The sequence below is a fragment of the Dufourea novaeangliae genome, unplaced genomic scaffold, assembly GCF_001272555.1.
Source record: "Dufourea novaeangliae isolate 0120121106 unplaced genomic scaffold, ASM127255v1 scaffold248, whole genome shotgun sequence".
Classification (NCBI taxonomy): domain Eukaryota; kingdom Metazoa; phylum Arthropoda; class Insecta; order Hymenoptera; family Halictidae; genus Dufourea; species Dufourea novaeangliae.
The window spans coordinates 3,040,823-3,066,072 of record NW_015374156.1 but is presented as its reverse complement, the minus strand read 5'-3'; positions in this window follow the sequence as shown (position 1 = coordinate 3,066,072).

Sequence of the window (25,250 nt, the reverse complement as noted above, 5' to 3'; positions counted from 1 at the left end):
TTCAGTGTCTCCGATAAAAGCTTCGAATTCCAGTTTTGTTTAATCGAACATCGCGGGGTTCGGATGAAATGTTTTTTGTTTATCCCGATTACGGTTAGTAAAATCGTTCTTTGTTTGCTGATCGTATTTTCTTTTGTATTATGATATGTTTTATCGGGTTCTCGTGATCGTTTATTTACGGTTTTCATTTTTAGTTTGTGTTACTGACGTTTTTGTACGTTATAGGTCGCAAGGACGATATTATTGCTCAATAAGAGAACAGTTATTTATGCATTACGAAATGGTGGATATTTTTTTCAGGTATTTTTATTGTAGGTACTTTATTTTAATATTCTCTTTACACAGTTTTATTAGGATTTTTTGTCATGTGTAAGTATTGCGGAATTATGCTTCGGTAGAAGATGTACAGTGATTCCTCGATAAATGTCACATAATATGTGGCGTATAAGTTTTTTAAGTGAGTACCTTTTCCGTAGAATACTAACATTATTTATAACAGAATTTTATTTTTGTCTTAACTTTGTGGAAATTAAAAGTGAATCGATAATATACAAGTATATTATTTTTTGTTTATAATCTGTTAAATATTCCGGAGATTTTGATCCCAAGACACCATGTGTAAATTACATTTAGTGCCGCATAGAAGTATAATTACACCATACTAACTTCAATCTGCTAAAAAACGAGCCACATATTTTAGAACTACATTTCACAATAAGGCCCAAAAATCATGCAAAATTCATGATCATTTATTCTAAATTCCAAGAATGAAATGTAAAATGAAAACGAATTCTATATTTACATAAGTTAGAAGTTGATGTTAAGAAATAATAAAAATAAAACAACTCACAAAAGTGGTAACTTTTATGTCCACTATTATATATTCGAATTCAACGATACCTTTTTATCTACTGTACCTTCGAATTCTCTATCCGACGATTAACCTTCGCTCGTAGTTCCGAGTGACACAATTTAATGCAAAAAAAAATCGATCAGAAACGAGACAATGAATGCCCGGTGCACGGGAAACAGGAACCAGGAATGTCGGCTGGACTGCATTCCGATCTCTTTAGCAGTTCGGTTGGAGTTCTTATCGGTCGACGTGACAATGCCTCGAGCACCAGGTAATCGATTCGCGGCAATACTGTTGACCTATCGTCAGAGAGAGAGAGAGAGAGAGAGAGAAAAAAAAATACGAAAATACCGGAACACCATATGTGATTTCCTTTCGCGATCGATATCGAAACGTACGGGTCCGCTATGAACCGTGGATCGGTATGCATTCTATATTTCTGCATCGATACGGAATTATTGGCCGCACGAGAAGATACGGATTCGCGCGAGTTCTTTTTAGAGGTGTATTTATAGAAAGCTCTTCGGACACTCGGGTGGCCAGTTTAGACCCAGAAATTTATATAACCGATGCAACGGAAGCTCCGTGATTTATCGGTGGTGGAAAAGGAAGAAATCAAGTGTGTTTCGGGTATTGAATAATAAATTCACCGGCTGTGAACGAATACGTTGCAGTATACACCTGTGTTGCTAACTTTGTTGGTACTGCGAATATGTCACGGTGCCAACGAAAATTGTGAAGATTTAATCACAATCGGAGAACGTGAAATATCGATTAAAGTGTAGTAGGTGCGGCCAGACCTGGGTGAATTTTATTTTCAATGAAAATAAGAAATAACTATTTGCAGTAATTTATTTCGGAACTGTATTTTCAATACTGTCATTCGAAAATAAAAATATTATCGAGTTATTTGAAATAATAGCAATTTTAAATAATGAATTATTTTGTTATTTGTAAGAGTATTATAGTTTCAATAAAAATACCATTATAACGGGACAAATACGTCTCAGATAAAATCTTCCAGAAAAGAATACGAAAGTTCGAGGGAAAACAAAAATTGATCTCAGTTCAGCATTCGCTACAGAAGGATGCTGATCAGTGGATAAACAATTCTGAGGGGAAAAAAAAACTAATCTGATCACGAAAGGGTTGAAGTGAGGCAAAGTAATCCGAAGTATATATATTCTTTCATAGAAACCAATCTCCTTTTCCGATCACATCACCAATTCTGTTATCCTGAACGACACATCCAAGAGCGAAATCAGTCGGGCCATAAAGATCCTCGGAGCACCACTGACTCAGATTAAACCGAACTAAAGTTTCCCCCTCACGGAATCAGTATTCCGTGCCCGTGGCCCCAGAAACGCCGATGAAACGTATACCAAACAATTCCGTAGACATATCACGTATCCTCACACTTGCCGTATTTCCTCCACCTCGAAAGAACCGTACCAATTAAGCGAAAATTTCTTATATCACCGAGCTTAGTCTGTCGTGTTTCTTGTAGTCAAGTTGCGAATACTCGAACGTTAAGACGGAGGGAGTTATGGTAAAGATCGTTCAGATCTACGGACTTTGTACGCGTGGACACGTGCATATACGCGTGCTAAGTCTGTGGATGCCGCGTACTGTTCCGTCATGGAACACGAGTATCGACTCTAAAGGGTGTTAAGAAACAAGTATCTTAGGACCCTACGAGCTTACAGTACTCGTTGAACGGGGTAAAAAATGTCTAATCGATAAACACTCCCGCTCATAGGTACAAGAACACTTATCGAATAGGCAGTAAATGTTATCAGGGATTACGAAATTGCTGAAAGTCGGAAATAAATATTGTTTAGGGGATACTTATGCTACTATGGAGTAATAAATGTAGCCTACAATATATAATTTTTACAGAACATCACATTTTTATCATACAAATCAAATGTCCACACATTTCTGAACGGTAGGGTAGATTCTGAAATCAGTCCTTTCGAAGAAAAATAGAAAACATTGTTTTTACAGATGTTCCATATGTCTTCTGTTCATTTCAATATAAAACTTACATCTGCGAATCTTTAATCGATGTATTACTATACCGATACACTACTACCAGTCTTTCAGAAAAACTTTAACCTGTAGAGGACGGGAAGCCAGTGTATAGGCTCCAGAAGGGTAGCTTATTTTTGCGCAGTATAAAAAAGAAACCTGTCCGTCATCGAAAGGTTAAGAACCCCGAGGTATTCCCATCCGCACTCAGCATCGTTCAGAATATATACAGTTCATACACTTGCAAGAAGCAATTGACGAAGAGAAGAAGACATTGATGTTTCAGATTTGGATCATACTTTGCTGATGTAAAGTGCAAACTGTACACAGACGAACCCTATTGGCTTTCTTTCCTACCAGGTTAAAATCTCAATTTAAAAACAGATTTCTGTTAACTGGTAGATCGTTTCTCTGGTGTCCGTTACAATATGGATATCCACAGACCCTATTGGCTTTCTCTCTCATCAGGTTAAAATCAGCGTTCGAATACAGATTTTTGTTAAATGATAGTTCGTTCCTCTGGTGTCCATTACAACTTGGATATCCACATACTCGTAGGCCGTGTTGCCAGAAATAGGGGAAAAACGACTGTGTCGGGAAAAGGTGACGTAGCAGGGAGTAGTAACGGTGGTATATTTGTGTTGGGGACGCGACGTCATGCTTTCGTTCAGGGTGAACTCTCTGGCTGCTGGAGTGGAAAGGCAAGTCGCCTGCTTTGTCGTTTAAGTGCCGTGACCCTAAACGTGTCATATGTAGCTTACTCCTGCTGAGCACCTTATGCGTGTGACAGAAACAGAGCCAGAATCGACCCTGTCACTGTCACCTACATAGGCGGCTCAGCAGGAGTAGTTAGCGACTTTTATACGACAAAGCAGGCGGCTTGTCATTTCACCCTAGCAGCGAGAGATTCACCCTGTATACAGGGTGTAACAAAAATTTTGAAGGACCAGGAAATGGGAGACGTATGAGGTGATTTGAAACAAGTTTTTCCTTAGCAAAAATGTCATCCGAGGCTTTGTTAACGAGATATTAACGAAAAACCTCGACCAATCAGTGCACGAGTCTACTGGCCGAGATCCCGCGGTAACGTTGGCTACCAATCGCAGCGCGTAGCCAGTGTTACTGCGGGAACTACTCGCGCTTTGATTGGTCCGGGTTTTTCGTTAATATCTCATTAACAAAGCCTCGGATAACATTTTTGTCAAGGAAAAACTTGTTCGTAATCACCTCATAAGTCTCCCATTTCCTGGTCCTTCAATAGTTTTGTTACACCCTGTATAGCCCCATCACTTTATCTCTACAGTAGGGAATTCTCCTGGAAACGTTGCTGGTAGGTCTGAACAGACTGACAAGTCATGAAACCCAGTGTCGTTATCCTCTAAATGGAGAAGACCGATACCTGGTCGATCAGAGAGGAAGGCAGAGCGTCCTTAAAGGGTTAAGTCGCGGGGATGAAAGCCGTCGGCATCGAAATCAGGGCTTGGATTGTCAACACAGGTAGCACGATAGGAAGCCCCATGATCTTCATGAAAACCAGTCACGTCTCGAACTCGCGATGCGTGGGGACTATCTCGAGGAGTTCCAGGAGCACAGATGCTCTTGGTAGGACGCGAGGCCGCCACGGGGTGAAATGTAGTTTTCTTATCCAGGGTGGATGCGGGTGATGGCGGGGGTGCAACAGCGTTGGAACACGCGTGTCGCATACCAGAACGGGGGATCCTCGAATCTACCTTAGTAAACGGGCCCGAGAGGTTCGATCACCGGCCTAACTAACGGCATCCGCGTTAAATGTGTCGGCGGCTGCACACGCTCGATATTCGTACGGGAATATCGGAAACACACGGGGTTTGGTCACGATGTTCCTGTAGGAGGACGAGTTTATTCGGCGTTCCTGGCGAATATTGTTCCAACTCGAATCGGTAAATAGACTCACACACGTCCTGGCGTGGGTATATTCGGTTGTTTTGCGATGGCTGTGCCAGCTGGATACTGTTGGATTCAGGGTTGAAGTGATTGCTGACAGCTGATAACAAAGACTAACTTTCATAGGTCAAAGGAAACAGTAGTCTGAATTTTTTGCTTTAGCGGCTGGAGTCAATTCTGATGATTTTGTGCAGTATAGAAGTCTGAGAGGGGTATTCTAGTGAATGTTTTTCCGATTTAAGTTGGTGAGCAGACCTTCACATTCTGGTGTGTATACTGGTGGGTCGGGGATTGAAATGATTGTGGACAGCCTTGAATGAAATCTACCTTTATTCCATAGGTCAAAGGAAACAGTAGCCTGAACTTTCTGCTTTAGCGGCTGGAGTCAATTTTGATGATTCTGTGCAAAATAGAAGTCATAAGAGATTATCTTTGGAATTATTTTTTTTGTTTTCATGGAGTTGTAATTTATGTCAAGATAAATTCAACGACTTACTGTATTATGACCTTGAAATAACCTTAATTTTAGAAATTTTTGTTCAATCTAAGGAAACGTTATTATGGGAAATTATTTTATTTCAATTAAAGTACATACTCAAAACAAGACTATTAGACTAACAAGTGTATTAAAAATTAATTTTAAATATGTTATTTGATTGAAATAAAATAATTTTCCACATAGTGATTGATAACGGAAGCATACGAATTAATACGTGTGTGAATCTGGAAATCGTATGTCCAGTATTTTCTTATTAGTTGTAAGAAGCAGTGAGAGGTGTTCATGGTATTTTGGCGGTCTAATTGGTGCCATTCTTGGTCGTTTCATGTGCTTCAGGAAGGTTAAGCGGGGACAATTTATGACATAGTCTAACGGTCTTAGTCCCTGTGTCTCCTCGCTTTCCCTTCGTTCGCCTGTTTGCTGTTATCTATTGTTATGGGAGAAAGTTTGAAATTCCTAAAAGTTCCTAAGAGGCACCCTTGAACCCATCTGTAAGGGTCGTGTATGCCAAATATTCCAACGCCACAGTGGAAGGTGAAACGTTGAGTTGTGAGGTTGACAATCGATAGGATAGAGTGGATTGTGCTCGAGTTTCGTGTGGTATGTGTCATTTCTGCAACAGTGGTTCGGATTAAATCTCTGGCAAATACACCTTTAAGTAAAATAATTCGTTATTGTTTTTAACAACTTACTTTGTTAATTAACAACGAATAATATTATCAGGTCGTGCTACGAGTTATGTGATATGTGACTTTTTTTTAATAATGAAGCAATCGTAATACTTTCTATTAGAAAAATCCAACGTATAATGATTAATCTATAACGGTGTACTTCCAAAAGTCTGAGCCAAATAAATATTTCGTAAACAGTTCTTTTATAATTAATTTCATTGAATTCCTAAAAGCATGAATAAGTACTTTTTTATTTCGAGTTTACTACTTTCAGTAGGTATATTATTTCATTTCATAAACATATCATATACATATACGTATTAATGTTTCTATCATTTGAAAAAGAGAAACAGATAACAAATCAGAAACAGATTTCAGTGCTGCGTCGGATTAAATTTCTTTATTTGTAATTCAACAGGCATTAATGATTCGGAATCGGAGTCGACGAATTAAAGGTCGAATTTTATAAAGAGAGCGGCAATAATAAATTTAATTACCGTTTGAAATTTAAGTGGAACGCGCGAATGTCCAATGGTTGAGGAACTAATGAAAATCGAATGCGTGTAATCAGTATGTAGGTTTTAATTACTGCAGTGTTCAGCCGATACTTCGCCTGTGTATATCGAAATATAGGTATTGGTCGTAAATATTTCTTTATATGGTTGTTATTAATGTATTCAGGGCTTCTTTATTCGCCATCGTACTCTGAGCCTTGAAGATTTCATATCAATTGTCAACCTTTATTTTGTTTTTTAAAGATCAGTAGAAAATATAAATCATTTCTGAGAGATTGAAAATTAAAACATATTAAATGCAAAAAAGTATAATAAAGGTACGTGTTTATAACAAATGAAAGAGATCATTTTAAAACTGTTGTATTTGATTTTCAAGTTGACCTAATTTAAAATTTTGAGTAACACGTTTGTATACAATTTCTACATTATTCATGTGTGTACATTTTTATACTAATATTTGATTCTGTTTGTTATAGGTAAGAGGCATTGCAATTCACATACATATATCGTTACTTGCCTTGGTAAATGAGAAACGAGGAAGGCAGAAATTTGTTGCTCATGTAAGTCAATTCTCTAAACATGATTATTATTCATCATAATGTCATATCTTTTACGTAAGTCAGTCCATTCTAATTCTAATTTTACATAAACTTTCGCAGTCTAGTTACGAGTAACAGATACAATAAAAAAACAATTGTAACATAAAAATAGAATTAAACAGAACGAACATTTGCTGATTACTAGAAACAAATTGGACTGACAGTCAGATAATCTTATTCCATTCAAATAAGTATCATTAATTATTATATAATATAAATCTCGTAAGCAATTTCGTTCTTTCCAACATTTACAGAAATCCTCATATTCGTTAGTAAATTTCTATTTTTATTATTTTTCTGTGTTAAATTTGATGTCCGCTACGTCCACGTCGAACACCAAAAAATGTATACCATTTTTCGATTTCCGTTGCGCAGTGGCAGACGAATTCTCGAATCTCCGTTCCTCTAAATTCGAATCATTGGTTTCGTTCGCGATCCCGACGTCGATCGTAGCGAACCGGCGATTTATGAAATTTCGCCAATTACACGTTTCAGTCAGGATTCTTTCGTCGAAGTGTTCGAACGAATTATCGTGGGCATTGATTCACGGATAGGTAGGTATTTCGACAGATTTCCCAGCGCTCCTCGGGCCCGCGATTTCTTTCGGTATTCAATTCCGATTCGTTCGCTTTTCAACGAACGAGACCGGCAGGAAGAAGCTCGAAAATTTCATTCCCTTTATTTCTGTACTTACTCTTCGTTAACCCCGTTTCTATACAGAGTGTGCGTCACGCAATTGGGACGGGTTATATCTCGAGTTTGGTAAAAGATAGAAGAAAAAAAAACTGTAGAAGAAATACTTGAATGGCACGGTAATCTCTAGTTCTTTACGACTTCATTTTCTATGTGAGTGCAACGATGCATCCGAAAAGTGCAAATGTTCTTTTTTTCTAAATTTCATTTTTTTGGAATATTCTGTGTGAAAAAGTATTAGGGTACAGTGTTTATGAAACCAACATTTCGTGAGATATCTCAAATTTTTTATAAGTCGTGTGTCACAATTACGTACTTTATAATAATTATTCCTCAAATTTATGTAATCCATAATTGCCACAATTGAATTTGATTATATAAAAACTTTTATGGTAAAAAATAATTTCTTCTTCTTTAATAATATATTACGTATCAAAAATGCGAGATATCTCGTGAAATATTGTCTTCTTTTACATATTGTGCCCCAACATTTTTTCACGTAGAATATTCCAAGAAATTGATACGAGTAAAAAAAGTAGTATGCTTTTAGTTTTCTCAAATCTCATAGGCCATCACTGGATTTATTTCATTCGGTATCTTACCCTAAAAATTAATTTCGAATCCCGAATAAAAAATTGTTTCACTTGTATGTGTGTGCCGTGGCAGATATCAAGATAACGTCGAACTTAATTTTGCCCCATTGGACAGCACAAATTGTCTTCTCGACATTTTCCCTCTATTTTCAATCCTAGCAGAGATATGTACGTGTTCCGTTTTTCGTGATTTGCCCTGCATATATGATGATTAAAAAATTACACATTTGAAAATTGTCATTGATTGGTCATAAACTTGAGTCTAATGTCGTTTCAAGGTCATAGTATCTTCTGTCGTTCAACTCGTCTTGACATCAGCTACCACCCTATGAAGTGAAAAATACATGAGGCTATTTAAAAAAACATCGACGACTTTTAAATAACCTTGAAGATAACGTTAAACAAATGATCCGTTTGTATCATCATATTTGTCCCTTTGGACAGCACAATTTTCCTGTATAACATTTTCCTCCTATTTTCAATCTTAACAAATATATTTTTCTGTTCTATTTCTCGCGACTCACCCTATACGTATACCTCTGTATATGTATACGTGCTTCTCTTTTTCCTGGTAATTTTGACGATCTCCAGCGCGAAGTAAAATTGACTGCCCTCGAATTCGAAGGAACAAGCAACGCTGATGCGCCTCGTAGGTATACGTAATTCGAGCGGGTTCGCGGCGTGAATCCGATTTCCGGTGTTTTCTTCCGCGACCGATTTAAATAGCCCCTCTCCGCACTTCGTACAATTTCAAAGGCGCCTCAAATTACACACTCGACGACCGTGTGTGCATGGCGACGAGATTCGAAACGGATCGACGAGCGATTTATATAAAAACAAAAAAGAAAAAGCAACATACCCTGGTAAACATTACGATTCCGACACCGTTCGAAGTTTTTGTTTTATTTTTATTGTTTCAGCCCGGATCCGATTTTGTTGCCCTCCTCGAGGCTGTTTACGATGCCTGCACGCGAACATTTCGTTCCGAGTCTGCTCGTTTTATAGGATTAATCGAAGTTGCGTCGTTGAAAGTATTATGTGAAATGGATTATCAACCCTTTAACGGTGGAATTTTGTTTCGGAGATGTGTCACCGTTTGATTCTTTCATTTTAATAAAAGTAATATATGTTTTTCAATTTCAGTTTTTATTAACAAAAGGTATTTTATTTTTTTACATGACGAGTATACTTGTCAAACACCGTTGAAGGGCTAAAATAGAAATATGGAAACTTAGATACTGTTTGATTCAAGGAAACAGTTGCGTAAATATTAAATCAGGACGATGCAGGCTGAGTTTGTTTTGTAGTTTTCATAAAAATACACGATACACGATTCTAACGTAACAACATTTTAATGGTTCTGAAATCATTAAAAAAAAGTATCTTTCAAGAACCTTGTTTATATCGATTAAATGTTCCATTCTGTATAATTGTCATATGCACAGACACTCCTCCTTCTTTTGTTTGCGTTAAACATTCGAAAGAAAGTTTTGGTTAAAGTAGCAAAAATGCAATTAAAAGTGTGTTTTCGAAAAGGAAAACCGACAGAACTCTGTGTGTTTTTTTCAATATATTGAAGGGGTAGAGTAAAAACGATCCATCAGAATTCAGAATGATAGTTCTCGCTCGAAGTTCTTTATTCTGAAATCACTGAAAAAAGTCATCCTTCAAGAATTTTGTATAATCATGTTTCGAATGGGTATCGATATCGATAAAATATTCCATTCTCTATAACTGGCATACATAGTGTTCCTCCTTCCTTCGTTTTACATTAAACACGTCGATTCAAAAAGGCAAAAATTGGTATTGAAATTGTTATTTGGAAATCAGAACCACCTGACCCCTGTGTTCTCTTCGTTTCTTTTTCGAGGTACGTTTTTCAGGGACCAGGTGAATATGTTTTGAATCATAGTTTTCGTTAGAGGTTCTTCGTTCGATCAGTCTTCCTGCGACACCGTTCGACCGTGGCGGTCCTTCTCGAAACTTAATGGATATTTCCGTAAGTGTGCTGCGACTTTCCTTCTCGGTTGATTGCAAAAGTGCATTAGGATTTGATTGCGGAAATCCATTAGGATTTTCGAAAAATGATTGATAAATTGGAATGCCTTCGTGATATTTTATCTCGTTTGCTCGAGCAATAGATATGATAGAATCGACGCAGGAAATGCTACGTGTCCTTTTTTCTTGTTCGTTGCAGAGTGTATTAAATGTGCGAGAAAATAATCGAGTTCTTTTGCTTTCACGATGATTGTCGAATAAAATGGTAGCGTGCATTAATACTTTCACATATCGTTCTGTTCGATTTTCATTTGTTCTAAGTTTCATGAAATTATTTTGCTAGCAATGTCTTCAAAAATAAAGAGAAAATAATACATAGGATTACACTAACGCATAATTGATAAGGTATGCATTATATAAAAAACGACACTTGATGTTCACTTACGTGAACGAGGTCATTATTGAATTAAATAAAATAGAAATATCATTGGCCTTTATCAAATTTTGTACTGCACTAAATTTGAAACGGTTGGATTTGACTTGGATTGACCTCTTACTCGTACAAATGTATTGTACAGACTCCTGTAGGCTATAAATGCGTAAAATCCGCAGTCTAGTCACTTATTTTAGCATTCTACGTACAAAAAAAGACCAGAATATTTTCAAGAAAGTCTTTCAAAAACTCATCTAAAGACAGATGAGTAGGGGGTCTTACACGGACCTAGATCATCGGAAACGTTTGCCTTCAAGGATTAAAAACATCCGCTTTCCAAGGGTTAAAAACGTCCACCTTGAAAGGGACAATACAGTCTGAACACCCTCATAATCAGTCCACGGTGGAAAAAAGAAAAAAATAAACATCCGAAAGGATCTAACAGTTCCTTTGAAAATTTCACAGGCCAGAAAAGAGTCGCTACTATTTCCGTCTTAAGTTATCCTTGCCTGGATATCCTGGGACGGTGTTATTACGTCTTTCCAACGGGCTTAGAAAACAGGCTAACAGGACCTCGAGGACGGCCAGCTTAGCTACTCGCGACCAGTCGGATCCGAAATTCGCGTGTCTCCCTTGTAAACAATTGAATGGTTGGCCTAGATCCTCGAGTTCTATCCTCTAGTTTGGCTGGTAGCAATCGTCGACGATGCTCCACGCTTTGGAATCGAGACAGTGATACCGAACTCTCTGACAAGCTTACCCTCTCTCGCCTCGAACTCGAGAAATTCGGCGCTTGCTGCATTTTCGTACAGCTAGCCCGTGTGTACACAACCGACACGGTCGAACGGTGAAAGTTGTGCACTTTGAAACGGGGAACCGCTCCCTCGCGTCGTTACGGTTCCAGGCGAAGTTACGGAAAATCGTGAAGCGAACGACGATTAACGATTGTGATTACCTGCGTAATCAGAATGAACGATGAATGTTTATGGGTATCGTGTTATCATTAACGGGTGTAATCAATGGGAATGTAATTACGAGACGCGATTACCTCGTTGATCGTTAATAACTGGGTGATTGCAGTTTTGATTATGATTGAAACAATACATCGCGAATGAGACGTTGATTATGATACCGGAGTTTTTTTTTAATAGTTTAAGGGCTTCTTGAATTAGTAGGTAAATGGAGTGCTGAAGCGAAGAAGTGGAGGTTGCAAGCATTTCTGTTTAGAAAATGGGTAAAATTTATTCTATGGGGTAACATTATTCTACGTTATCTAGCAGATTATTTTCATATGACTGGAATTTTACATTCAGATCCATACATGATGTCATTAATACGTCATTATCCTTTAAAACCATATTAAAATCTAACAAGAGACCCACTTTCAAACCTTTCATCAAAAGAATTGCTTTTATGTGATCTACTATTACCGGTTTTTATATTGGGATTTTATTTTTCAATTTTTTAAAAACATTAAGCGTGCGGGGCACCCATTTGCCCTCTGCCTGGGCCGGCCCTGGCTAGTGATATTCCGCTAAGGTATCGAATTTATGGCACGGGTTATGGTTTAATACCGCGAGATTTTTCCCGTGCAGGTAAGATAGAAAGGGGAAAGCACGTTATCTCTTACCCGTGAGATGTTTCACGGCTGGGCGGTCTGAAAAAGGCGGAGATTATCTTTCTCTATCCCGAAAATATGTCCTCTCGGATTGAAAATATTATAAAGTGAATGGAAGCTTTCCTGCCCATCGGGATGCATCGTGTACGCGGTATAAAAAGTAGGATCCTGGAAAAATAAAGCACGCGAAAAATGGGAGAATGCGTACGGGGAACCTGTTGTCCGTGGAAATACGCGTTCGATCCACATTCCCGGGGTTTTGCGGAGTAAAGGGAGGTTGTATGCAAACCGTGCGTTCGATCTCTGCCAAGGGTAGCCTCGGTTATGCAAAGAACTTGCACGTTGAAGGTATTGGCTTCGTCCTTTTTTTCCCCTCCAAAGGAAACATCGAAAGCCATTGGCGTGAAAAATTTCTTTATGCGCGTGAATATATGCTTCGCGAGGATCCTTTACGCCTTTGAAACGTACTAAGTAGCAGGTTCCATGAACAGGTATTGGTATTTTCTACTTTGATCATTCTGTCCTCTAATTGTCTCATTTTCTACATTTATTTAAAGCAATTTCAGCGTCTTTGGCTTTTGAACACGTGCTCTTTGAACACTGTGTGACAGAAACTGCTGTGATACAGTATTCCGTCGATCATTATCCGACTCGTTCTACACGATTTTTGTCAGGGCGTCATCTCCACCATATCTATCCCGCATATTTTCTTGCCGAGGTTCGGTCTTTGGGCGAAAAACAAATTTATGAGGGTCTGAGGTATTTCTCATGTTCGATGCTTGTCGCGACGCAGACTCGAGTTCTTGACAATAATCGACCGAACACTGTACTATTATTTTAGAAGGCTTTAAGGAAGAAATTGGGACTCTATTTGGTTCATTCTGAGTGTTTTAATGCCTTTAACGCAATTTCATCGTCTTCAACTTTCGAAAAAGGGTTACTTAAAGAGTTATTGTTCTAGAAAATCTTGCTGATTTAACATCTTGTGTTTCGTATAATTTCGTCGTACATAAGTTGTTTCTATAACTGTTTAATGCTTCTAATTTATATTTAGAGTTAGATTCATTTGTACTTAGTACTCTTTTTCAGCTGAACAAATTTTATTGTAAGTTGTTTATATTCAAACAAAATTTTCGAGGCTTTTTCAAAAGCTACAAACTTCTCTCCGAATCTTGAAATGAACATACACTCATTTCAAGTGACACGTAACTGCAAAGTTTAATCGTCATCTCACGATGTAAATGAATCTAACTACAAAAAAAGACAAATTAAAAGAATTAAACAATCACAGAAACAACTTACATACGATGAAATGATACGAGATGCAAGATGCTATTTCTAACTCAAATACCTGTCTGCTACATCAACATTTACAATTGTATAAATTCGAACCAACTCCAGCGATCTTTCACACGACGAAATCTGTCTATATCTCTCACCTTATGACTACCACTCGAACAGTCTATTAGATGCATCAACTATGGTCCTCCATCTATGACACATCAACGCAATCCTCTATTTTATTAGTATATTCGTTTCCATAGAAGTCTGCATTCCATAATCTATAAACATAACGATATCCCAAGATCCTAGATACAACATTAGGAATATATATTTCTCACATAAAACACATCGTTTCGTAATTAAAAAACCTAATAGACAATTCGATACACCTTAATACACCAGCCTCCATCTCGTTAGACCCGCCGGTACATAAATCCGCTTTCCCCCTTCTCCCGCGACACATCGATCCCCCTCGAAACTAGCCTTTCAATCGGCCCTCGAAAGTAAACAGTTAATCCTCTCCGACCAGCCGGAACGAGTTCCCGAAGCGCATCGACGCAGACCAGCCTTCATAAATCCCTCGCGCTAGTAGAGTCTCCGGGGGTATAAGCGATTAACGCGAGGAGGACGATGCCGTAGCGAAACAATCCGCTAACGTGCACCCGATCGCGCGCCCGCCTCTCTGAAAAGTCGCTCTCCTCTGGCCGAGTGTGTCCGTGGACTCGGGGAACTAGTCATCAAAGGCGTCCATAAATGTGGCTTGAAAACTGGCTGGCCACGTCTGGCAGCGTGAGTATAAAAGGGGGATGGAGGGGGATACACACGTAGCTCAGACATAAAGGACGCGGCCTGTAGAGACAGAAAGGAGGTAGGCACGTAGGGTTGGCTTGGAAGCAGATAGATAGTTAGAGAGAGAGAGAATGATGGAGGCAAGCTGTCGCGGTTTCGAGGCTGCTGCTGTTGCTGCCAGCATGCAGAAAGGATCAGAAAACAGCGAGATAAGTGGGGAGGAGAGAAGCTACCGCCGGACAAAACCGGCTTCCAACGTTCTCCCTTCAACGTTCTCTGGCATCCTTGTTCGGCTGGACGACTGAACGGCCAGGCTGTCCCTCTTGCACGCCACGCGAACGTCGAGCGACCGGCTCGAACGATGCACCTGCACCCGTGCTGCACCGTTGCTCATCACCCGTGCACACTCCCCCTTCTCCCACCTTCAGGCTCGACCGGCTTGCGCCTACTCGCGCCGCTCTTGCTTCGCCTGTCATCCCTGCATCTCACGATTCATCCGATCACGGGCTAGGGATGAGATCGAACCACGCTCGAGTACTCGTTGTTTGTTTTGCTATGGACCGTTTTACTTATTTTGCGGATGCGACAGATTCTGGACTGATGATGAATTGCTAGCCTACAGGGTAGCTACATTAGCTGCGGGTAGTTAGCAATGTAGCGAGGATTCAAGTGGGTATTTAGCTGGGTTTATAAGTGGAATCTATTGGTCTGGACACTGGAATTGACAGTTCGAATAGGTGGATCTATGTTTTTTATGATGTAGCGCGAAAATTGAATGAGGCGTTTTACTGCTGACGTCGCTGTTTCGTTTTGTTGATGTGCTACTTTGTGGTAATGAACTTATAGTACTGACAAATGATTCTGTTATCATTGATTATAAACTTGGAGTGTTGGCTATGCCTTTTTCGATCGTACACGTCCTGTTTTTAGTTAGTAGTCTGGAATAAAATTTGTGTGAACAGGGCGTTGTTGGAATGTTTATGCGACTCTGTTAACGCGTTTGTTTAGTACTTGACCTGATCTATCAATCTCAACGAATGTCTATTGAGTCATTTTTAAATCCGAATTTTTCGGAAACAGTTTTTTAGTTATTTCTTTTAGGAGAAACGTCCTTCTAGTAAAACTGTCCCAGTTTTGTACCACCTTATCATTGTTTTTTAGGTTAAACTTCTGTCCTTTATTATTAATAAGAAGTCGTAGTTTCACCTTGCCACGTCATCTGCGCCTTTTTCATTCGGTAGCATTTTTATCTTTCCAACACCACTACGATTTTTACTGTAAAACTAAGTTGCTAAGAACATTGACATCAGTCGTCAGGGTTTAGGTATATTTATGAATCTACTAAAATGGAAAGTCCCAAATACCTCGCCATAAGAAGAAACGATCCTAGTTCACATTCAAATCAACTATTTTTCCATAAATTTCAAAGACCTAACCAGCTTCTTGTTTTCAATGTGACATCACCTTATAACGGAATGTCTGCAACCTGTGTCTATTAAAACGATCGATAGAAACTCTGGAACCATACTTTCCTGTTAATTCAACTTTGATCAAACTTTGCTATAGATCCCCTATTCGAGGCTTCCATTCAATCTAGTCGATCCAGGAGATAAAAGATCGTTTTGCGACATACTCGTGCCCATCGCTAGCCATCGCTCGGCGAGGAACTCGTCCGCGGATCGCCCCAGGGCTATCAACCCAATCTCACGCCGCACGAAACAGCCAACTTAACCCATTCGCATATCCCGACGAGCGGAAACGTTCTTGTCCCCCTTTGTACCCTTGAACGTGCGACGGCGGCCGACTGCCTGCCTGCTTTTTCACGCGAAACTGAACGCGTCCGCAGGATTTTCCGCGGGAAAAAACGAGTAGACACGCCGGGCGTCAGGACCTGTCTCTTTACCGTTGAATCGGGAACGTTTTCTGCTTTGAATTGCCGGTTTAACGATGGCACTTGACCATGTCGACGTTGATGGTCACGGAGATTTCGACGATGAAAACGTCTTCATATTTCCGATAAATCGATCGAGATGAAATTTTTTGGAATATACAGGGTGAACCACGAATCCTGATTAGTAGAGATTACTCTGTTAGTAGCAGTTCGATCGAAAATGTTTTTATCAGGTATAGCATGGTTTCAAGAGCTTTAACGCGATTATAGCAAATTTTTTGTCAACTCTTTTTCTTTTTCATGATTTCTCAAGGTCGGAGAAAAAAGAAGACAAAGAAAAATCGGCGTATGTCACTTCGCGAATATCCCCTGATAGTAACATTGTGTCCTTGTGACATAGAATGAAATTTGAATTTTCTTTTTATGTTTAGGGATTTAGTATGTTGCTTTACTTCGGTTAAAAATACGTCCAATTGTTGAAAAGGACCTTCGTTCATTCAGGATCCTTCGATGGCAATATCCAAAATGAAATTTGAAATGACTAAATGGTAATTATTTCTTTGATGGGAAATAAATTGTTATAGAAAAGATTCTGTGGATTATTCTTCTAATGTTAAATATTGTAGTTCATGTGTATTAGAAAGTATATAATATGATCTTTAAAAGTAAAAAATGTTTCTTGCAATACGTACTAGATCCAGGTAGATACGTTCTGAAGATTAAGGGATCGATCACATATGCTCGCTTGCCAGTTAACGTGTTAATGACCAAGAAGATGGATTAATATTCCAGCAAACTGAAGGTTTAATCTTGTCTATTGGAAATAAAAACCAGAAGTTGCTAATTGAAAGTATCGTTTAACACAAAAATAAACTTCGCAAGAAATATCACTCTTCACAGAGTGCCTCGTTATCTTGAAAATCAGTTTTGAAGATTCATCGAGCGTGACTCTGCTAATGTGTCTGTCCATTACACATTGCTTCTACTTATATTAATCTTTGTGGCGATACGTTATCTGTTTCCTGTCAATTCTACCATTTTCTTGCTACTGGTTCAGACGCGAGAATTCAGTCCTCTTTTGGTCAGTTTATTTTCCTTTCACTGCACATACCAAAAAAGAAATATAAAAGTAAAAATATCATTAATAAACTTCGGATCTTAATGCAAATATCAATCTTTAAAAATTTATTTACAGAAACTGGAAATAAGCAAAAGTTTCTGTACTGCGTCAAAGTTTCTATCACTCTATTTTTCTCATATCTTTTTCATTCTCATTTTTTGTCAATTCATTTATCTCACTTTTCTCATTCTCATTATTCACACTATGTTAAATGTAAACCGTATTAAAATTTATCGAACTACTTAATACACTGAATTTCAGACTATGCAACTCTAGAAATGAATAATATCCAGTCTAATAATTAACACTAGAAGTTTAATTATCACACAGATTTCTAATTTTACGATTGCTGCGATTATAATAGTACTTTCGGTGGAATTTATGTCGACTTTTAATTTACATTTTCCGTTCTATTACATTATGCTAAATTGTACGATATATTATGCATATTACTATATTATATAATTTAATTTAGTATACATTCAATGCTGGTAGTTCTAGTCTTAATGTCAATGTTTCACAGATAATAATATTAAATTCATAGAATGCCACATACAGACGAGTTAACAGAGCTACGCGTAAAATTATGACCACAACGCTTTGATATAATCACAACGATCATATTCAGGGTGAAAAAATATCCATCACTTACAGAAACAAGTTCATTTACATGTATGTGTTTTTTTACGTCGAACGACAGTAGCAATGGAAAACTGGCGTTCGCTGAGAGTAGAATAAACAAAAAAATTCGAGAAGTGGACACCGTTATCTCCGCTAACAATCCTTCCACTTTCATAACATCGCGAGTCCCTCATATATTTTCATCCTAACGCAGCTTCGTTTCGCTCGCGTTTCCGCCATCTCGGAATTAACACTACGCGGAAAACAACGAAATAAAAAAAATGAAAAAAAAATGGGGTAGAAAAAAAAATATGAAATCGTTTACCGTGGTCGGCTGGCTCGAATAACGAAACAACGCGACACAACAAAAGATTTTATTTGTCGAAACAGGAGAATTTTCAATGCCCCGTTGAAATTTCTACCCTGCCACACCGGGCGAATTTTTCTCCCCTCCTCTCTCTCTCGCTCCTCTGTTTTCCATCGTTCCGACTTCAATTTAATTCGTTCAACCTCTCGGCGAGTGTGTTTATCGCGTTGTAAAAAAAAAAAAAAAAAAAAGAAATGTATATAGAAGAGGAGGGAAACGCGGAGAAAAGGGAAAAAGTGGAGATTGCGTGCACGGAAATTTCCGCATATCGTCGGCAAATTAGCCCCCCACCCGCGTCGCGTGCGATAGCAACCCTTTGTAATTTATATAACACGAGGGAAATTTCGTTGCGGATTTTGTCGAGTCTTTATCCGATGGGACGATAAATATTTGTACAATGATGATAGAGGATGAAACGTAAACGTTCGATTTGTGTCCACCAGTCGTGGCTGTCGTAATTGTTTACAGTTTGGAACAATAGTTGGAGAACAATAATTTGTTATTCGGGTAATTAGGTGTCGGATGAAATTGTTTCTTTTTTCAAAATTGATATCGGTGTAATAGGCAGTTGAGAAATATTTAAGAGACAAAATTAATTGCTTGATTTTGGGGAACGTTGGTTGGGTCGTGTATCGTATGTATGGATCAATATGTATCACACTGTACGGAATTAATATTAAGTTGGTGCATAGCAAGTTATGAATTTCATATATTGAAACTTGTTCGATCCTCATGCGTGGATACACTTGGCTAGAGTCCACGGGCTTGATATTGCATTCACGCAGCCAATCAATAGTTTACAGCAAATCATCTAGTTTAACAATAATAGTAACAGCACCGCCAGAAATTCAGTATGATTTAAGATCTGTTGAAGCAAACGATCGTTCGAATGGAATCAATTCTTTGAATTGAACTTAAGCTTCGGAACTCCAAATTAAAATTTAGAGTGGCACAGAATTTTGAACTTTCATCTGAATTACGCACTGAATTATTAATCGCCTTATTTTCTAGTACATTCAATTTTATCTAATATCAAATACCAGTATCATTCGATATTTCGGCCCCATTTAATTCACAATCTAAGAATAAACCAATGCACTAAACGGTGAAGGAGTGTTAAATCAAGCAACAATCGAGAAATTTCGGACCATATGTACGTTTCAAAAAATACACTCATTTCTAAATAGTTTTAATTGTGAATTTTGACTCGAAGCCAATGTTTGATTCTTAATAATATCATTTATTATAGAAACTTTTTAAATATTTCGATACTAATAGCTTACATGTATTGGAATCAAGCCCAATGTATTTATACTTTCTTCTCAGTTAAAATTTATTGGGTTAATAGTCTAAACTCCCCCCACGAAAATAATCTGTATTTCTGTTGTGACATGTTACCATTGATACCCTTATTACAAGGTATCCTTGATTTTCCAATTTTTCCATCTACAAACATAATTCTGCTCTTTCCACGAAAAACGTTGCCACATTTGTAATATGTGACTCTCGAAGTTACCGCTCGTATATCGCCGGAATTAGTTGCTTCCACGTTTCTGGTGTACCATCGCTGTAAATCCTTGACTAACTTCACTGGTGTCCGTGAGGCCAATATCCCGCTCTCCCTACCAGCGACCATCAGCACGCGACTATACGAAGTGACTGATACAGAGTGTGAATGAATTCACTGGCGAAACATATTTCATATTAAAGGCTTTATTATTATGTTATAGCCGAGCAAACTTTCCTGTTAAAAAAAACGACATTTCGAATCATTTAGAGGCCAGAGTACTAATTCACTTTTTGAATTGTTTCAAATTTTAGCGCCAAAGGACTCTATTAATGATTTTTCTGTTTTTATATTTTCCCGGAGTTAATCATTTTGGCGAACGTACGGTTGATTTATCACGCAGAAACGCGATGTTTTGCACGTTGTTAGTGGCACGTCCTCGTGGAATGGCGTGAGGTTTCGGAACGTACGAGTCCGAGATAGTGCGTGTTCACACCTCATAACTGCTGAGGTTTCGTGAATAATGGGGTTCGGTTGCAGGTAGCTATCTGGAAACTCTTCCTCTCGCCGCGGAGAACCGACAATTTAACATTCTTTGGAATATAACGTGTACCAGCGAGAAGGAAGTGGCATGAATTCTTCCCTCCCCGAGCAGAAACGTGCGGTTCTGTATCATCTGCAATTGAATAAAAATTCACCCGGGGCACGTATTTGTTACGGTTAGACTGCGGAATCGCGTAAAATTTATTTTCTTGTATGAAATATCTTTTATTTCAATTGGCGTACCGATAAGTGGCGCACTATTTCTAGGCGAAATCGATATCTTATCTGTACAAGTCACGGATGTGTACTGTTCAATTTATATTCATAGTGATTGTCCACTTTGCCAAGTAATTGCTGCTCAACGAACGATCAGGATGATAGGTTTCATTTAAAATATGTCGTTTCAGAATTTGAAAAATTGTAGATTGGTGCACCTAATGAATTTTCTGCGAGAAATGTTAAACGCCAGATAGATTATCCTATGTCGATATATCAGATGCAATTCGCATAGTTAGACATCACCATCAATCACGATAACTTCGTTTTTAGTTCTACAAACTCTAATCTCTATCATTTTATAGAAAACAATTGCAAAAGATTCCACATATTTTCAATTTATAACAAGGCGAAAGTTTATTTTTTCAATCATTTCTTATCCATTAATCTTAATAGTTTTACTGCATGCAATTTTAAGGTAGTAAATACTTCGTTTTTATTAGTCTTATTTATTTACATTTTTGCAAGGGTATTTGCCACTGTTGATTAATATTGTGACTGTTGAAGGCCACTAGCCCCCAAAATTTCATTAGATACTACTCTATCTTCACGCCATAGTACCTTGCCGTTAGGACATGAGAGATAATGTATCGGAGTGGTAAAACGATATAGTAAGAGATAGCTCCTTAGTGCTCTTCGGAGGTCAATAGATTTTCTTCCAGCCATGGTCCCGCGTGGACTAATACACCTCTAGTCGCTAAGTTCACCTATTCAAGTGTACCAAATTTTTCTAAAGTGACGTATATTACATACTAAAATCGATGTCGATCATAATTAGTATTCACAAAATATTGATCAATATTCAATTAGCTCACTATGACAGTGTTTTGTTCACGCAATAATATGAAAACCAAAAGATTACTTTAATTCAGCGAATTATTAATGTATAAGTAGAACAGAACAGTGAAACGTATTATCTCGTGGTTTGTACGCAATGTGTTAATAGTAATAATTAAAGTGAGAATACATTAATTAACAATAACGATCAATGAATATTGGACAGTGACCGCTTTCTCCTTTTAATAAAATTATATAATTAGGCCTTGTTTCACTGTTGTATCATAACGAACAACGAATTATGGTATAACAATGGAATGTACGAGTCTATCAGTTTCTTCATAATTAAATCGATTTATGAAATGTATTGTACATTGGGTGACTGTTTTACGATATCCGCAAAATGACACCCATCAATTGTATATCGAACGACAAGTATATATCGCATTTATGCTTTATTTTAATTTTCATTCATCGTTGTCGCGAGGATAAATTCTCGGAAAATAAATATTGAATTAGTGGGAAAGTTTTTTCGTTTAATGACACTAAAAGAAAGCAACAAAATTTGAAATAGCGACAACGGATTTAATCAATGATTTAGTTTCCCCCGTTATAATTAATCAGTAATATAATTCCCGTCGTAGAAAATAAAGTCAAAGGGATTATTGGAAAACTTTTGTTACTTTGTACCAATTCAATATTTTAACACGTTGATTGACACAGTGAAAAATGCTCGACGTACCCCCTTTACAGTAAATCTTCGATTAATGCTCGTTACTCTTGTTCTTGATCTGTCTCTAACCAACTCCGAAAAAAAAGTCATTCAGAGTTGGTTAGAGACAGTTCAAGAAAAAGGTACTGTTGTTCTCTTAATAACTTTTTATTAAACAACATTTAATAACCGAAACTTTCTAAAGGTCACTCAGGAAGCCGACCATAACAAGATATATCAAGGTCAAGGTCATCGGTCATTTTACTTATCAATACTAGTAAAGTACGATATTAAACTTTTATTAATAATAACTATTTCACAAACGGCAACCTCAATTAAAACCGTCACAATACTACTCAAACTGATAACCCGAACAACACATTAAAAAATCATCGAAATCGGATGTATTTCCCTTTCGTAAATATTTACCAAATTGAAGATATATTTCCTATTTCGAGTCTCTCCTTCGCCAAACGAGCGAACACAATTTCCTTGCATCAATTCCCACCGAAATTACCTCTACCTGCCGCGTATAAAACCGCAGATCCGTCTGATTTCTCATCGTTATCATATAAAACGAAAACACAAATCCTCCGTTCGATTATCGAAGTCGCCGTCACGCGTGTCCTCCCTCGTTGCATCGGAAATATCGAACACCCACAGCCGCGTTCAAATTTATTCGAGTACGTGCCGTTTCGTAGGTGGTCGATGCTCGACAGGTGGTATTTTTGAGCCGTGCTAGATCCCAGCGACCCTATAATGTGTTCCCTTCCCATCCACGGTGGGTACACACGCGGGGATTCGAATGAAAAGAGATTCTTGAAAGTGGGGTCGCCACACGAACGACCGCCGCTTTTCTATCCCTGATGGACGTTCATTGAAGGGAAAACCGATTTGGCCTTTAAGAGGTCTCCCGTCTCTAATTGGTAAATCCCCGGGAAACAATTCCGTTCGCGATTGCGATCGAAGGACCGCGCTACAAGCACACGAAGTCCCTTCGTTCTCTGAACGAAAACGAATTTAACGAACCGACCAGCGAGCAAACTATACCGATTACTTACATGTCATTTGGATCGGGTGGTTTGTTGTTTGCGCTTGAAGGAGCTTCGTTTTGGGAGGAAGTCGACGCGTGGAAGGTGATTAAAAGCTGTTGGTTATTCTACTTGTAGCTGTGAAGTACCCAATCATGATTTTATTTGTTTTAACAACAATACGACGATGTCCTTTCGTTTATTAGTTCGTTACATGTGAAATGGTCTGATTAGGTGTATTTGATTTTAGTTTTCGGAATGGATATTATTAGTGTTGCTACTTTTCTTATTGGATAATTATACTGTGTATTTTATTCGTTTCAAAGGACGGCAAATGGTCCGTTTAGGGGATGCAACTTCGATGTCCTTGACTTTGATATATGTTGTTCAGGACAATCTTCTGAGTAACCCCCAAGAAGTTTTATTAAACAGTTATTGGTAAACAAAATTTGCAACGTGTACTAATTATTCCAACAAGATACTCTAACCAACTCTGATCAGTATAATGCTTCAGAGTTGATTAGAGATAGTTCAAAAATGTATTATTGTTCTCTTAGTAACTTTTTAATAAATATTTCATAACTCAATCTTTCTGAAGGTCACTCAGGAGGGCGATCTTGACAATTTATGTCAAAGTCATAGGTCATTTTACTTATCAATAATACTAAAGTACGATACAAAACATTTTTTGCTAATATCTTTTTAATAGTCAAGGAGGAAGCCTAAAAATTTCTGGGGATTACTCAGAACAGTGTCCTTCACAACATATGTCAAAGTCAAGATCATTGGACCTGTGTCCCCAAAACGTAACTTTTATCCAAGGTAGTATGTAACATAAGAATAAAATCAATTGTGATAAATACTAAAGTTAATTAAGGTAAAGACTTAACCCCTTAACCTACAATTACGGGCATAGCCCGTAGTAGATGATCGGACCAAACGTAAATATTACGGGCATAGCCCGTAATACGATGATCGGGCCAAATATAAATATTAGCGGCGGCGCCCTCCTAAAGTTATAAATATTTGTGGAATATGTGATAAGTAAATCGTAGGTTAAGGGGTTAACACCATAATGGTGAACAATTTTTTCCTCTAATAAGGATGAAACGAATATGTACATATAATTCGTATTTAAAGTTGAGTGACAAATCGTCAGATAACCAAAATGTTTCTTCGATCATCTTTTACTATAGGTTGCCCAAGTGTTCTTTACTTCTGAATCACACTTAATTCTACCGTTACTGACGATATACAGTTACTTTCCACCGATAGTTAGTGAGAAAGTTAGTCATAATCGGAACATTATCGGAGAAGAGTACAATAGATAACGGAAAGGATGCTCAAAGCAGTATTCACGATCAATTATTCGAACGCTTACACGGCAACCTGGATTTTCAAGAGTTCTTAAATTTATAGAGGGATATAGAGCATATATAACGAAAAAGCGTAAACATTTTATGAAACGAGCGCTACCAGAAGCTTACGATGTCGGAAGTGTCAATATCAGAAATTTATCTCCACGGGAAGCTGCGGAATCTATTTCATGATTTTTGACACTTAAAAATTGAAAGGTTCGGGCGTATACGTTTTATTGCCGCGAGATTCGAAGCTGTTCCCTTCGTGGAAGGATTAAAATAAAGAGTCGGTGAAAATGTTACAGAATTGTATTTTATTGGCGAATTATTCTATAGGAAGAACGATTTATTTCATTTTATTTCTTGTTTGATGATGCACTCAGACAATTGAGGGTTCCAATGTAGTATAAGATCTAGAAGAATTCAACACTCACGATGTTTGCTCCGTTTATGTTTATGTATTCATGGTATAATTCATTTTCCACAATAATTGACAGAATATCATCGTTAGACTCGATATTCATGCAAACTCACAATATTAAATGTTA